Source organism: Camelus dromedarius, chromosome 1 (assembly GCF_036321535.1).
Source record: "Camelus dromedarius isolate mCamDro1 chromosome 1, mCamDro1.pat, whole genome shotgun sequence".
Taxonomy (NCBI): Eukaryota; Metazoa; Chordata; class Mammalia; order Artiodactyla; family Camelidae; genus Camelus; species Camelus dromedarius.
In genome coordinates this window covers 57,701,208-57,716,268 of record NC_087436.1, presented here as the reverse complement: position 1 = coordinate 57,716,268, position 15,061 = coordinate 57,701,208, and the positions used below count along the sequence as shown (strand labels likewise).

Genomic DNA, 15,061 nt, shown 5'->3' with positions numbered 1-15,061 from the left:
GTGAACATGAGGTTAGCATTACATAATTTAGATAATACATATCAACAAGGTAAAATTACCATTGTTGCAACTCTGATCTACCCTGCAGGTTAGGTAAAATGGTTCTCATTTGTATTATGGAAACAGTGTAATCAGTCGATATAGCTCTGTATGATGTACAGATTTTGTTTTCTCTTCTGATGATTGTACCCATCTTATCTGAGAGAAAAAGGGGAAAATGTGATTTTTATAAACAGACACTTGAGGAAAACTGGCCTATGCAAACAGTAATTTGTAGCAACACAGGAACATGTGTTCACTTCAATGCTGAGTGAATAAAATCATCGTGAGAATTGGTGCATAACGATGGCTTGACGATTTCTTATTCTTTCCCATCACACCAATTCTTAAGATGATAGCTGTCATGTAGATATGTGAGTATCACTATTGCACTGAGGTAACAATACGTGACTCAACTTTTTTTCCTTTTGGAAGATGAAACCTGGATTATTAAACTAAACAATGAATAAATAGTTCAGAGATGTGTTATATAATTTATTTTTAAAAATAGATTTACTGCTTGTCTCTAGAAATTTAGAAAGATACTGACATAAGTCATTTGCAAATTCAAAGATGTAGAAACAATAAGTCTATATTGACTTCTATAACTTCTCAATATTCCAACATATGGTATATTCCAATATATTATAATATATTATATTTTACTTTCAGTATTGTATTATAGCACTGCAACTGCAAGCAACCCAAATGTTAAGGTGACCTTGAAGTTTTAAGGTATCTTTTGCCAACGCAGTAGTTTTGGCATAGTGACAAAAACACAAAACCAGTTCTATATATAATTCCTCAGAAATAAAAATGAGTATAAATATGAAAGATAGATGCTTCTGACATAGATATTACTTCTTAGAGTTACAAAGGACTATATTAATGAATTACCAACATTAAAGCTTACAGATAATGTTACTAGCCAGCATTTAGGACACACTTAACTAATAAATTTTATTCTTGATATTTTGATCTCCTTGAAGCCCTCAAGATCATTATTTGCATTTTGTTGATATGGCTGAGACTCAGAACTAGTTAAATAACTTCAGGTTACATTTGTGGTAAAAATAAGTATTGAATTCTTGTTTGTCTGACTCCCCACCTGCCATGATGGAGGGATAAGAACTAAACTAAAACTTTCAGGTATTAGTCAACAGATGAAAAAGGACTTGGATTTCTAAGAGACTGAAACAACTAAATGATTCCAACAATAACCCCAGATCTTTGGTTGATGGCAGTTTACATACTGAAGGCACAGGCATGTAGATCCAAAAGAGACTGTCAGCTTTACTGAGCTGAGAAGTTAGAGATCAAAGTATGTGTAGGCTGAGGAGGTTGGTATTTGGAGGGACATGTTCTGGAAAAGAGAGAGCTACCTGAAGAGAATACGTACAGAAATTAACATACAGGTCCTTTTGAGTCTTGGCTGAGTACTGGGTCGTACGTACATACAGAGAAACTCTACGATGCTGGGCTAAGAGTGACAAAAAGCGTATCAATTTACTATTTTGTTTTTTACAAACTAGAGATATAAACCTTTATTTCACAACTTTTTGATAATTCACTTTCTAATGAGGGACATAGTTTAAAATACTAGAGACTTTTGAGAAAGGTTTCAATTTGAGAGGATCTTACTGTACCACAACTTTAAGAAGATATATGAAAAACATTTACCTTTGAATTATGTAGTAATTAATTAATATTTAGGTGAGCAAACATATACATATAAGGTAGGATACTCCCACATATCTTGCTATTTTGGTGTTTTAAATGTTGCCCTGACCTCTCAAAAGGTTCAGCTTTTCATTAGGGCATTGCATATTCATTTGCCACATCTAAACTCCATTAGTTTGTTGATGTTTCTGTTTTACAGCTGACATAAATTAGAGTTGAGTAAACAGATGCAAAAGAAAAAAAGTCACAGAAAGTTGTTTTTGTTTACATCTTACAAATCTTCCCAATCAGGAGGGAAAAACAATATTTTGAATTATAATGTAATAATTAGATTGCAGTTTACAAAGGAAATAAATTTTAAGAAAATCTTATATGTATTTCCAGTCCCTGACAAAGAGCCAAGGAGTCAGATGGCTGCCTTACCAGTGAGGTAACTAGGCCTCGAGTGGCATTTGGATTCTTTCAAAGGCACAGTAACAGGTTTTGACCAATAGGGGACCATTCATCAAATCACTATCTATTACAGTTAACAGGACTCGAGGGTAGTCTGAAGTGAGAAAAGATACCTCCAAAAAGCACCCAACATGGGAATAGCTTACTCATCTGCCAGCTTCTGGAACACAAACAGCTATTGAAATTCAGCTCCCTCTGGGGAGGTAGGAGGCAGTCAAGGAGAGAAGCACCATCCTGCTTTGGGTTCCAGAAATGGAAAAGTTGGTCAAGGAAAGGAAGGCAAACACATACTCTTTCATAATACATCCCTTGGGGTTTTTAATGATCAGTTGAAATATACAGAGGTTTGGATTTTAAGGTGTCTTTTCACATCTTCTCCATGTAAACTGTGTACTAATTATTTTAACCTAGAAACAAAAAAGCCATCATGCTGGAAGGTGCATTTGTGATTCTTGCATGATTTAAAACTTTGAGCAAAAAATTGCAGGTTTTCTGTGTGATGGAAGTTAGCATGAGGAAATGATCTTTACATTTTTAGGGGTTTTTTGGGTAGGTTTGAAGGGCTTTTTTTTTTTTTTTTTTTCTTTTCTCTTATTTATTTTTAACCATTACTAAGTGGCATGAAATGGGAAAGTGAAATGTTTGGACTCATTTTTTTCCCATTGATTCTTATGTAGGGTAACATAGTCTGTAGTTCAGTTAAAAATAACAAGCTGCTATGTTGTTCTGAGCCAAATGTAATCGCCAAGACCATGGTCAATAAAACACTCAAGAAAATGAAGTATTGAGGCTGAATAGTCTGAAGTCTACTGGGGAATAAAGAAGCAACCGATTAGCATTTGAAAGCAAGGTCTTTTAATTTTTTAAAAGTCAAGGAGAATTAAAAAAAAAGTGATCACTCATCAAGAACAAGGAGTTTGAAAAATATCTCACCTATGTTTTATGAGTCCTTTCAACTTTTAAGAATGACCTTTGGTCATCAGCCCCAAGAACAAGATGCTTTTCTGTACATGTAATAATGTTACATTTGGGAATACACTCGTAGTTTATCTACTGAGGAATGCAGGAATAAACAGGACCAATGCTTAGTGTTTTGTCTCACTAAGTAAGATTTGCTCCTGCCAATGAAAGATGTTACGGGTGGTAAGTGTTACATCTGGTTTTAGGATAAACATTCCAGTTTATTATGCAATAAAATACAGTGGTGGAAAAAAGTTTCATACATCTTTACATTTTTCAGTAAATTATGAGAACCTCCTTCTAATTCCATAATACGTGTCCCCATAATTAATTCAGTACCTAATAAGTCCATCTCCGCATTCCTGATCAGAGCTGGCACAGAAGTTATTTTTATATGCCTTTTTATTAATTTGAATAACACTTCTAGTAATCTTCTTTTCTATACTTATTAATTCTTGAAACACAGAATATTGTCTTTGCAGCTTTAAACTCAGACTTCTCAACAATCTGTAAATCCCCACAGATTTGTTTCTTGCTTTTAAATATCAGCACCTTCTGCTTTCTACTCTTAATGTTTCTGCCCTCTATGCAGGAGATCTTTTCTTTTAAGTTTCCTACTGTGCTTCGTAATGAAATCAAAAGAAAAAAGTATATCCTCCAGAAAGCATTCAGGTCACTAAAAATAGAAAACCTGTCACCTTATTCCTAAAACCTTAGATCAGGCAGGCCAGTGGCAGAATAGTGAGTGCAGTTTCTACAAAAGGTCTAGAGTGGTGTTAGCAAAATTATTATGACCTTGTTATCTCCAGATGTCCTTTGAAGAAAAAGACTCTTTGTTCAAAAAAAAAAAGGTTTGGTGCTGTTGGGAGGCTTCCTCTACCCTCTTAGGTGCATATATTTGGGGGCCTGCAAATCAACTGACAGCAGGAAAAAAGTAAGATTCGTTTGCATGTGCACATGGAAGTCACTCAGTAATTCAGCAATGAATAACTTGCTGGATATCCAGAGGTAAAGGATATCAAACCAATTAACAAGAGGGTAGGGGGTGGAGTTCAGGGTCCGTTGTTGGTTTTGTGTGTGTGCTAATGGGAATGAGAAGTCTGTCTCCTTCCAGGAATTTGCAGGAATCTCTCTCCTTTGGAGTCAGTTTAATGGCAGCTGCGTCTTCAGGAGGCTCTGCTTTAGTTAGGTATGGGAAGTTCAGATAAGATTTCAAATGCTTTCACTTTAAAATAATCTTTATGCCAAAACTTTAATCCCATCAATATGCTGACCAAAGTTGAATTATGACTTAGAAGAAAGTATAGATAGCTCTACTTAGAAATGAAAAGGAATTTGGAGATATAGAGAGGACTAAGAGACAGAAAGAGATTGGTTTTGATACTATCATGTGTTCAAAGACTGTAGCCCAACTTCTTTCTCTTTGATATGCTGTGTAATTTCTGTACCTCCTCCCCAACCCCAAACACACATACATACCCAAATGCTGGTGAAGGCAGTCTAAATTCATGGTTAAGAATACAGGCTTTAGCATCAGACAACATTGGATTCACATTTTTTCTTACTAGTTTATAAGCTTAGATACATAACTTATCGACTCTACCCCCAAATCTCAGTTCTCTCATTTGTGAAATGACAATAACTGTACCAGAGCATTCCAAGAATTAAATGAGGTAATGAATAGAAAGTAATAAAGATGATGACAGGCATAATGTAAGTTTTTGATGTTATTGTTGTTTTATTTGCTTCCTCCCTGAGCCTGAAAATAGGCTTTAGATAAAAAGTGTTCTTTGACCCTGAATCCCCCTTATTCTACTAATTCTTTCTAATGCAAAAGTCTCAGACTCCAGTTCTGTCTCCACTTCATCATGTATTTTTATCCTCAAACAACTGGCTTCTATTGGCTTTCATTTTGACTTCTCCAAAGAAACTGCTTTTCAAAATGTGTTCATGATATCCTACCTGACCAATGAAATGGATGCTTTCAGGCCTTATCTCTCTGGACTTCTCACCTGTGCTGAAGTCCACCAGCAACTAGTTCCTTCTTGAAACCCTGTCCTTTCTTGCATCCCCCAACGATGTCTTCCCCTCATTTTGCCAGATCTCTATTCCTTCTGCATCCTTCGTTGGAGTCTCTTCTTCCAGAATTTCATCCCTAACCCCTTTCTATCCTTTACACCTGAATGACTTCATTTACTGTCTTGAAAATTATAAATAGATTTTTATTTCCAACTTTGGCCTCCCCTTCATGCTTCAGACTCATTTATCCAACAAATGTTGAAACAAGTATTACATATTCAATGACAGAAACTTAGAAAATGTGGAAAACAAAAATTAACAACAAAATCATCATAATTCCTCCATTGAAAACTTAACTATATTTTAATGTCTGTCACTTACTAGCTAAACAAAATTAAGTTATTTTATCCATAAAAATGGAAGTAATTATGGTTCTAAACTCATAAGACTGCTATACATAAATATTCAAAAAGCATCTGCAAGTGCCCAGCACTCAGTAAGTCCTGTATGGATGTTTGCAATTATTTTTACATTAAAAAATTTTAAATGCACATTGTTATGTACTGAATGTTTGTGTCCCACCAAAATTCATATGTTGAAGCATAATTCCCAATGCAGTGGTATTTGGATGTGGAGCCTTGGAGTTACAGTAAGTAGGTCATGAGAGTGGAGCCCTCATGAATTAGATTAGTGCCCGGACAAGAAGAAACATGAGAAAGATGATCTCTCTGCTTTCTGCCTTGTGAGGCAGAGAAAGCAAGCTCTCATCAGACACTGGATCTGTCGCCACACTGATCGTGGACTTCCTAGCCTTCACAGCTGTGAGAAATAAATGTTTGTTGTTTAAGCCACCCAGTCTATGGTAATTTGTTATAGCAGCCTGAATTGACTAACACACACACACACACCCCCATACTCATGAGTAGTTTGTACATTTTCTTCCCATTCAGCAATATACACATGAATATTTTAATGTAAATAAATACTCTTTATAAAGCAGATGTGATTAGTGGTTTTTTTTCAGCCACTTAATTAGTTATCTTTACAGGTGCCCCCAAATTCCATTAATTTATTCAGAGTTATATAAAATTCCAGGAATGCCAACTGAAACTCAACATTTTCATGTCTCATTTACTGAAATATTTTGGAATGCAAAGGAACGTAATGTTTTTACAGTGATATTTTGAATCTCTCTATAAGACAAACAAAGAAAAACAAACCAATCCCAAACTTTAAAATACTCTTCCTGGTTTAAAAAAAAAAAAAAAAAACCCTCCTATGGCCCAATTCGAAGCAAATAACTATGTTATCAGGGCATTGAGACACTGAGATTGACAACTGAATGTACTGTGTAGTAGTCTATCATACAGATATTTTAAAAAAGCAGTCCCTAATCGTTGGTTATTTAGTTTGTTTTCAAGTTCTCACTAGGGAAGTTGCAGTAAACATTCTTTTAGATACATACCGATGCTCACTTATGACTACCTCCTTAGATATAAAATTACCAGAAGAAATAATATGAAAATTGGAAGATACTTGCTTCCTACTGTGAATCTGTTTGCTTAAAAAGCTGTACGAATTTTAACTTACATAAGTGGTGTATAAGAAAATCTGCTTCCTCAAATGTTTGCTGATAAACATTAACATTCTTTTTAATTCTTGCCAATCTGATGAGCTATAAATAAAACAACTCATCTTATTTTAATTTGTATTTCCCGAAAGTGTATTCAGAGAACAAAATAAATAATTCACCCTTAATGTTTGCTGTTGAACTTTGTCCTTTTAAAATGTAAGCTTTAAAGATTATGATGATTTTAATGATTGTTATTTCTTCTAATAAATATTTTTCTTTTAGCTGATTGTATGAGTCACAAGCATGCAGGAAAAAAAAGGGCACATTTTTCTTCTATTAAATTTGAATGTGTATTAATTTTGTATTTAGGGCTGTAGATTTGTACAAAATAGTATCTTTAATTCTGTACTGAACATTCACCCTGAGGACTCTGGTCTATTGATTGAAAATTTTAGTCCCTCTAATAGAATTATGATGCATACTCCCAGTGAAAAACATTCAGGTAAAGTCTTAGAAGTCCATATGCTTCTAAAGACTGAGGCCACCACTGAGGGTTTCCAGGAATTTTGGCATAGCATTACATCACTTCTCACTGAGTACTTATAACCCCACATCCAATATATCAGGGAGTCCCATCAGCTCTACCTTCAAAAGATACTCACAATCCAGTTGCTTCTCATCAAGTCCATTTTACTGCCTAGCTCACTGCTTTATTGCAAAGGACTCCTAATTGTTCTCCTAGCTTTCATCCTTGCCCCTTCCAGTCTATTGTCAATAGCAATGATCAACTGTCTAATAAAGTGTTCAAACATAGCAGATCACAGCCCCCTCTGCTCAGAGCCCGTCAGGCTGCCCATCTCAGTCCAAGCAAGGACTAAAGTCATCACGGGGACTTAAAGGTACTGTTTAAGCTCCACCAACACACACCCCCATTTACCTCTCAGACATCTTCTGTCTGAGCCTAGCTCCCTCAGTTCCTGCCACACAAGTGTCCTGTCTCTCATTCATGTCAGAGAGACTCCTGCCTGACACATTTGCACTCACTCTGTCTTCAGTCTGAAATGCCCTTTCTACAGAAGCCCGTCCTACTTAAAGTTACACTTTCTCACGTGCTCTTTTGTTCTTATTATTTGTTTAATTTTCTCCTACAGTCCTTATCATCATCTGACCTAACATATATATCACTTATTTTGTTTACTGTCTATCACTCCCATTAGAATGTAGGTCTGCAAGGATAGAGATGTCTGTTAATTGTTTGCTTTGTCTTCTGTTGTATTTCTAGTGTGCGCCTGGCATTAACACTCCTGAATGACTGAATAAATATCTGAATTGCTGCTATTCTCCTATAAGTAATATTATTTTGGATAGATATACCATCAGTCCTATACATTCCAAGTTTAATTTTATATGGCTCTTCACTGTATTCTGATATTTCATTAGCTTCAGTTTATATTTATTAAATATTTTTAAACCCTGACATAGACAAAGTCTTATCATAAAGCCCTGCTGACATTTATTAACATTACTGTTCTTGACAGTATTTTTATAGAAATATGACTGTATCAAGCAGAGAGTTTGTGAGCATTATCATCATTTTGAAGTAAAATGTTACCAAGTTTTTCAGTTAAATATTTTGTAGACCTCTGGCATTTGGTACAGCCAATCACTCCTCACGGCTGCAGTATTCTGTATCTCAAAATGTGTTCTTGATAGTTTTCTTTGAGATAACTGCCCTTACAAAGTACTCTGTACCTGGTAGACTTTCAAAAACATTTATGGAATAGAATTGATTCTTGCATGTGGCTGTGCACTTGTAAGATTCACTAAGGTGTTAAATTTAGCAAAATAATGAAGACTTGGACCAAACAAAGTATTATCTAGCACTCATATTCAGAAGGCAAACAAAAAGTCTGGTATTTCTAAGTTTGTATATGGTAATCATGTGGTCCATAAAAATCTAACTTCCTAAAATGTATTTTCAAATGCATGCTAGGGAAAAACCAATAAATGAAAACTAATATACTTAAAATTGCTGTGATTACCTTTTGTCCTTCATAACCTTGTATTCCCAGTTGCATTATCCTGTATTCCTTTCAGGTTCTCATGAAAACAAAATGAACATTTTTTTGTTTTGTTTTGCCACTCTCCATTAAGTAACTAAAATGTAGCCATTTCATAATTTGAAAGGAATTATAAAATCGAACATTTTATTGTAAAAATTAATTACCTTGCATATGAATAGCTTTAACTTTATGTTCAATTTAAAGTATTTTTTCACTTAAATAATTGCTTCCAAAATAGGAATCAGAAATACTATGTAAGATACGGCTTTAGGAAGTCAGAATGACTAAATATTTGTATTTGCTTCGATCATAACTTGAATCTTATTGTCTTTGAATCTTATTGAATCTATTGATAGAAATATTTAATCAAAGATTTTAAAAGATGAGTTTAGTGCAATGGTTTCTAAACCTTTGCTCCTCCGTTAAATCCTCCTGCAGAAACTCTTTTTAAAATGTTTTCATTGCATACCACTGCAACCTGCTTTTCTTCTCTCCACACAATCCAGGTAATCTTCTTTTACAACACCTAGATTGTTTATTCCTCTCCTGTTCCTCACTTTTGTTTTCCTACCCTGGTATTTTGATATCTTTTTAAAAACAAACTCCATACCTGTCACCTTTTTAAACTTATAGTAGTTTCTAATATTTGTATATGGTCTATAAAAAATAATGAGGTTTTTCCAATGAGAATGGTGGTCATTAATTCTGCCATGTATCACAGTGGAATGTGTCATTCCTCAGCAAAATATAAGCTCACAACTGTGTGCGAAGACAGCTCTTGTTTGCTTCGGCTAGGAGCATGGTTTATGGGGAAAAAAAATTTAAACAGGTCATTAAGAAATATTCCGGTTCTCTCGTTAATGTCTTTGAGCTGTGTGTGTGAGCAGAATTGCTTAGTTTTGGGCACCCTGGCATTCTGTAAGATTGCACGTTTAGAAACCTCTGAACAGTAAAGCCTTGGCAGTATAGCTTGTCATTAGCACCTATCAAAAATGTCAGATGCTTTTTTTTCAAACTCTATCACTAGCAACAATATTGCATAGTTATTAAAATATGGGAATTAACTACAAAATCTGCAAGTTGCAAACAGTGTTGTAAATCAACTAAGCAATTAGCATAATATTTTTTAAGTGACTGAATACAAATTCAGAATTATGAAGTTATTATCTAATAACCCAACAAGTGATGTGAATAAATCCTTGCTAATATGAAAATTATCAACCACTGAAACACACTTTTCTACAAACAGGTCTATGGATCCTCATGCTCATGCATTTAGATTGATAAACTACAGGCATTCTGTGAAAGCTTCATTTATTCCAGTTGCTGAGGATTGTGCTTAGAGAATCTGTCAACCAAATAATCTGCAAATCCAAGTCTGCAATTTGTTTTCATTTAATAGGCAGATAAGTTTTCACCAGTTTTTACTCAGTCCTATTTGGAGCTAATTGCTGGAAAGTGAATTTTAAAAGCAGAATTTTATCATTTCTTGTTTCCTCCCTCTGTCTCTATAATAGAAGACTCAAAGCCACCAAATGCACTTCAAAAATATATTTAAGTAGGCGCAGGCCATAATTGCCTGTCAACTGCATGGTTGCAAAGGACCCCTAGTCCTGGTTCCTGCCACAGTCACTCAACACTCTCTGAAATTACTTTCTGATTATGCTATTTCCCTTCTGCAAAGCTCCAGTTCCTTAACAAATAAAACGCAGTAACTTTAATATGGCTTCAATACCCTCATTATCTACTCCCATTTAACATACTTTTTCTTTCTTTGTATTGAAATGTGTAACACTCATACAGAAAAAAAGTTTAAACCATTAATTACTTAATAATAAAGTAATAAGCAGATAACCACTGCCCAAAATGAAAAATAGAATATTGTCATTACCACAGAAATCATCTTTCCTTGTTCATCTTTCTAATCATACCCTCCCCAGCATCCCAGAGCCAATCACCCAGAGGTGACCACTTTCTTGATTTTCTTTATAGTGTCTTCACCCAGATGTGAATCCTTAAATAAATGGTCATTTTACTGTTACAACTATGGAATCAAATTGTCTTCTTTGAGTATTGCTTTTTTCATTCAATATGATTCTTTTAAACGTTCATTCATGTTATTGTGTATCACTCTGCTTTCTTCAATTTTCAGCTGTTTACTATTACATTGCATCAATATACCACAATATATTTATCTTTTCCATGTTGATGGACATTTGGATTTTTAGATTATTTCTAGATTTGGGTTGTTACAATCAACGCTGATATAATATACATTCGTGGGCATATATTTTGGTGCCCAAGATTCACTAGTGTTCAAACTTCAGGAGTGAAGTTACTGGGACATGGCTGTCTATATCTTCATACTAGATAAGTGTTTCCGTAACACTCAGAAACAAGCAAAGCGAACTTGCTTATAAAGATTTCAGTCTCTGCTAGATATGTCAAAATGTTTTCCAAAGTGGTTGTACCAATTTAAACATACAGCAGGAGTCATGATAGCTCTTATTTCTTCTTAATTCTAATTCTACAGTAGCACTTCTTATAATTTCCAATTTCCTGCCCTGCCAAAAAATTTCCCTTTATTTCCTTAAAAACTGTAAATATAATTCTCATGATATGAATCTGAAGTTTTCAGAATCTGTGTTCTTACGGTATGCTAGTTCTATACATGCGATGTAATTTCCTTTTACATGTTACTTTGACGTTTGCTTTGAACATTGTATTAAACCAGTTATTTGAAGGAATAATGTAAGACCTAAAATGAAAATACTGTCCTCCTAAAAGATTTTCATTTTTTTCTGTAAGGAATCTGGAGTCTATAAATGTCACATCACTTTAAATTGCATTAAAATACAAGACAAATTATGGCATCCTAGATTTTAATCCATAGGTTGCAAAATTTGAGGTCCAAAGAAATAAAGCTGAAGTAAGATGAATTCTGATAATGCCTTCCTCTTCTGTAACTTGCTACATTACATTGAGTTGAAACTTTTGTTTCTAATTTTTCTTATCTGTTAAAATAGTACATGGCTTGTAACCCCCAAAATGGTGATTGTCGTTTTTTTTTTTTTTTTTTTTAACAATTTCCTTTGTATTTCTCTGGTGTTTTGTTTATACAAGTTATGTTTTTCCAGTATGTTGCTTTTGTTTTGCTTTATGTTTTTCCTGGGTACATGGCTTTTCAATACTAGGTTATAATTATTTTAAAAGTAATGTCCATGACTTTCTATCATAATTCTCACTATATTGAGTATAATAACTTGATGCAGTAACTGCTCGATACATGTTAAATATATTTGAGTCAGTGAGTGAATAAATTTTGGAAGTAGGTGCATAGATAAAAGTGGGTAAACCAAACTCAGTACTGCCATAGAGAAGGAACTAGTATCTTTTCTATTTTAGGTTCCAGAGCTTCTATCAAATATCTATTGCTGTGTTTATCTGTCCAATATATTGGCTGATTGCCCTCATAAGGAAGGACTGGTCTGAGTAGGATTTATGAGTAGTGATCAAAATGTGTAATAGAGCTTAAAAATAAATCTTAAAGCACTGATCTAGAAGAGAAGTGGTAAGATGTAATAAAAGTTTATTTAGGATGTAAAATTTAAAAAGCATGCTCATTAATAATTCATCAGCCCTCTTTAAAAGAACCCTTAGTATAACCGTGTTTATTCTGCACCTTTAATCAATTGTAGCTGACGTTGCTGGGAGCAGGTTTTGACAATAGATTTCCGTAAGGGATCCATTTGCCTAGGAATTTATTTATAAAGTTGGAATTAAAAATCATTTCTAGGGGGAAATTCAGCATATTAAGCAAATGTAATGTAGTTTAGCAAATTAAACAATTGTTCTAAAGATGTACAAATAAAAATGAAAAGAATCAATATTTCATATGACAGCATACATTGGGATGTTATTTTGCCACATCGATCAGTTAGCTCTGCATTACAGTTAATAGTATTCTTAATTTTTTAAGTGTCACGTTAAAGAGTGGCATTCCATTTCTTGGTGATAAAATTGCTGCTGAACCTAAGAGATTTGTTAGATGTTAAAGGTCATGGATAAATGGAGAATATATATGGTCCAAAATTATTGGTAGAGGAACCAGTCAAATAAAATCTTTCATGAATCATCTTTCCATTGGTTTGTCAATGGATAGATGTTCAAAATACAGAAATGAATGAGTTATGTATAAGGAAATAAGTGCATGCTCTCAGCATTTACAAGATACTGTAAACAATCAGTGTCCAATTAAGACTAGAATTTTGTGGTCTTATTTATATGCTCTCTGAATATGATCTTTATTTTGGAATTTCTTCAACCCATTCTGATTCTAATGACCTCATGATCTACTTTACAGTATTTGTGCAATGCGTAGGTTTGTACTTGTCCAAACAAGCAAATGAACAGAAGCAAATTCTGCCATATTATCTGGAAGTTTATATTTGGAATCAAAGAGATGTTACGTATTTTACACACAATATTAAAGATTAAGTTTTTACTTTTCACTCATTTGATGTCACTTAGATTAAACAAGTCAGTATTTACAAGGTTTTATTCATTCCCCAAATTCTCATCTATTCATCTATTAGTCTATCAATGTTCATTAGTATCAAACAGAAAAAATTAGGATCTTAACAATAAGAAATTGAACTTTTAAATTTTTCTTACATTCTAGAACCCTAGAAAGTTAGTCTGGGTGTGGTATAGCATTTCAAATGTCAAGGACAGACTCCAGTCTTGTTGTTCTCTTATGTGTAATCTAAGATATTCACCAGAGCTCTAGACATTCTGTGTTCATTCCAGCTGGAAGAAGTAGAAAAAACATAAGAACAATTGCACAAAGCACCCGGCTTACATCCCATTTATCAGAATCAGTCACATGGTCTCACCTTGCCTAAAGGGAGACTATAGATTGTCTTTATTGACAGTAGTGCTGAAATGAAAATATATAATTAATGAAGAAGAGGAGAACACCACTGGGGGACAAACAGCAGTCATTGCCTTTGGCTACTATTCATTTACTGGTTTATTTTACTTGATAAGACATAAACAGTTAAACAAGACCAATTTTTCAAAAAAAAAAAAAAATAAAACATCATTAATTTAGAAAACCAAGATTTTTTTTTTTTTTATTACAAACACCACAATATCAACATGGTTATCAGTGAGCATCATGCTCTCTCCTGGGCCTCTGAAGTGAAATGGGATATCTAAATAATTATTTACTCTATTTTCATTATTTTAAAAAAGGCACTACTGAACAAAATGAAGCTCTCTTGGCTCTGAACAAGTTGAAAATTTATCTCATGGTAATTTTTACAGGAAAAGTGAATGGTATGGTGGGCAATATTACTATAATAGATGCAATGATTTTACAAAGCACTTAGCGTCTTTGAGTAAAAGCCAAAAGCAAAGTATTATTTTACAGCTCAATGAAGGCTATTTTGTGAGTCCCTAAGGAAAAATGATCCAAGGATAAAATTTTTTGGTATTCTGGCCGGTACCCAGGATAGATTTTAACCTGCCCACAGGACTGGATAGACTATACACACTGTGAAAGGTTACCTGTAAATATTATTGTTGCTAAAAGATTTCTGAACAGGTTTAGGAAATTAAGGAATAGATTATCTAATTTTCTGTAGTCTGCCAGCATGTGTCAAACCAATTGAGCTCTCTTAACACCGGGTGTTCTAAAAAGTGAAAGGGGACTATTTGTTAACTGTAAGAGAGCAAAAATGCAAAAAGATAAAAGAGGTGGAAGTAGAAGCCAATTTGCTGAATTTTCTAAATTACACAAATTACCAAAAAGGTAAGTGAATTTCTCATAACAGTAGTCGAGAAATGACTTTTGCAATGAAATGCGTGTTTATATCGAAGTTTCATAATTACTTGGCAAATAACTTCCAGTAAATGTGATGATATACACTGTAGCTAAATTTTATGTTCCTAGAAGTTTTTATCTTTTCAAAGAGATTTATGTAGATTATGTCTGTTAAATATTATCTTGCATATTTTTTACATATACAGATAATAACTGCCTGATGATAGAAACAATAAATCCATGGTCTCTTAAATATGATTTTATTATTGATGAATCTTAGGTTGGTCCTGAGATGGCAAGAAAAATGAATTCATGGGGGTTTCTGAAATTTTGTAGTCACTTTCATCGAATTTGGTAATAACTAAATGAGAGATGACAAGAAATTGGGTGAATTGACATTGTTTGATAAAATGATGCATTAATAACACATAAGTTATATTTCTAAGT

The 15,061-nt window shown here is 33.8% G+C and overlaps 1 protein-coding gene across 3 annotated transcripts in view; it reads left to right on the top strand.

Annotated features, from left to right (window-relative positions):
- Positions 1–15,061, top strand: part of GRID2 (glutamate ionotropic receptor delta type subunit 2) — a 1,267,385-nt gene that overhangs the window by 958,000 nt on the left and 294,324 nt on the right. The window lies entirely within an intron of this gene.